Consider the following 2,821-nt stretch of genomic DNA (forward strand, 5'->3'; position numbering starts at 1 on the left):
TTAGCTAATTGTTTTTATTATAATCTTTTCGAATGATGCATCTGGACACTGTACCAGCTTTCTTTTTTACCTGGCTGCTGGTTCCTGATCTTTTGAAAACATACATTGAAGAGTCACCTGAAGCTTGAGAGGAATTTGAGATGCAGTAGAGGAATGCAGTGCTGAGGTAGAGGGCTCATAGCAAGGAAGACTGGCTACTACTGTGAACTGTGTGTGGTGAGCTTTCTGGCACCCAGAGCTGCTGAGGCATCACCCAAGTGGGTGCCATACATTGTGAAGGAGGAGAAGTGCAGTGGCTACATGACTTACGATGGTCCCAGAGTAGCCCTCTACAAGATCGTCACCAGACTCTTCATCAACCATCTCCCTGACCACCTTCCTCTGATCAAGCCATGAACTGTCTCTCTCCATCTTTGGAGGACGCATCATGCACTCAAAGACTTACTATTGGTTGACCTAGCTAACTTTATGGGCTACTCGTGATGATGTATTGCTTGTTTTCTTTATTTGCTTTTGAAGCGCTTTGAAATTATGAAAAGAGGTACAGAAATTGTATAATTTATTATTATTATTGAGTGCCCCAACCTAATATTTACCAGTAAATAGGCTATGCGTAGTATTATATCCTGGCAATAGGATATGGCATCAAATCATGTATCCTTACAATGTTGTATTGCAAACCAACCTAAGATATAGGCCTATCCTGTCTTTCGGTCTGAAGAAATCCATCCATTATGAGCCTACAGGTGGTTGGGGGGAGGGGCGGGATGAGAATCCATTTGCAAATGAGCCCTATGACCCACTCCTGCTCCATTCTGTTTAGGAAATGTCAGCAGGACAGGCCTGGGTAGCCAACACTAAGCCCCACTCCTTTGATAGTCCAGCAGTCTGGTGGTGACTAGCACTACAACTGGGTTTAATATGGATCCTGCAGACCTCTCTCTCTGGGCTGTCTCCTGATAAGACTCATCGGGAGGCAGGATTATGCAGATGAAGACATCTACCTCTATTCTCCACCCAGCTCTCAAGGCTTAATGGTACAGGTTCTAAGCTGGAGCTGGGGCAGAGATGTAACGCTGTGCATGTCCTGATGTATCCCTACATCACAATACAATATCTGTGTAATTTGCATGGGATTATGATAGGTCTGGAGGAAAGGCTTCTACAAGTAGATAGAAGACATAATCCATTATCTGTCTGATGAACACACCGCTTTGATCCTTCATTGTTCTGTGGTCCAATAGTCTTCAGTAGTTTCCATTTGTCTATCTGGTCGAAAAACAAACTACTATCTGCTAACCTCTGTGTTTGCAGAACTGAAGGGACTGGATAGGTCAAAACAACAGATTTGTAAACAAACAACCAGGTTAGATGGGGGGACGGGCTTGGTAAGAGTTGTTTTTAGAATGGGCCTCCACCCCCTCTCCCTCACCATGACCAGTGAAGGGTAAAGAGACACCTTACTGGCCTCTCCTTTCACTTCAGTGGTCATGAAGAAAAGGAGACAAGAAAAGGAAGCAATTCAATACCAGTAGGATGCAGCTGTGATATGGGCCAAAATGGAACATTACCAGTTCCTGACCCTTTGGTTTTGGCAGGTCAAAACAATATTGTGGAAAATCTTAGCCTTTTGAAGGACTAGTTTGTAAGCCGCTCTGGATAAGAGCGTCTGCTAAATGACGTAAATGTAAATGTTTAAGCAGAAGCTCCATATTTCTCACAACTCCCCAGTCCTGTCACACCTGTGAACACTGAAGGGGTGGGAGCTAGGGCACTAGCTCTAGAGGGCTCTGGAAGGCCACAGTGTGTGTGCAAGCACACTCACCCGATTCAAATAATCCACTTGTTCATTTTTTTAATGCAACCATTAGTTGAATCAAATAGCACTGGGCTGGAATAAAAGTTTGCACATAATGCAGCCTTCCAGAACTGGAGTTGTCCACCGCTGGCCTGATCTTGGTGCAGAAATGGAACAGGGTGTGGAAGAGCTGCTGCTGGAGAAGAGAGGAGACTGGCGCCCTCTGGTGCTTCCTTTATATTAGGAAAGCTTTACAAGAGCCATCTCACACATGACTTCAGTTTATCGTACAATAATATCAGTTAACCCAGTGGTAAAATGTCATGTTATTTGGTCAGCTGCATGATTAACTTCTGTGTTCATACATTTTAGAAATTGAGAATTCTGACAAAAACAAAGTCTCCACCCTCGCAAAAGGAAACGCTCAGCCAAAGCCCCCCCCCTTCCGATCTGTGTGGGCACACACTGGAAGCACTTGAGGCAAAGCAGTTTAAGCACCACCTTTGCCCAATTCCGATACTTCCAAATAACCAGTGATGAAAACCAAAAAAACCGAACCCCTGTTGCTCCATTTCACACATCCCTTTCAGTCCTGGCAGATTCTCTTGGTCTACATGCAGAATCTGCCCACGTGAGATTAATGGTATGATAGTCAACACATACTGCAACTAAAGCTCTTTAGCAATAATGCTGTGTGTATCGGGGGACTATTAACACTACACCAATCATACGTGCTGTGCATTTCCTCGTACACACACACTTTATAATACAAACAGATAACATACACTTGAAAAAAGTGATGTGATCTCTTTTCTCAGAACATAAATATTTATTTATCTTCATAACATTCTTTAGGCATTTCAAGATGGCAGCATTCTTTGTTTTGTTTCTGTGGCATAAAATGAGTAAAAATGCTTAGTTCGGACTGGAGCTATAGTATACTATATACTGTACAGGTCAGCTTTCCATCATTCAACTATCAGATAATAATCAACTCTCAGAATAACACACACATGCTATGGG

The sequence above is a fragment of the Coregonus lavaretus genome (assembly GCF_964263955.1).
Source record: "Coregonus lavaretus genome assembly, chromosome: 19".
Classification (NCBI taxonomy): domain Eukaryota; kingdom Metazoa; phylum Chordata; class Actinopteri; order Salmoniformes; family Salmonidae; genus Coregonus; species Coregonus lavaretus.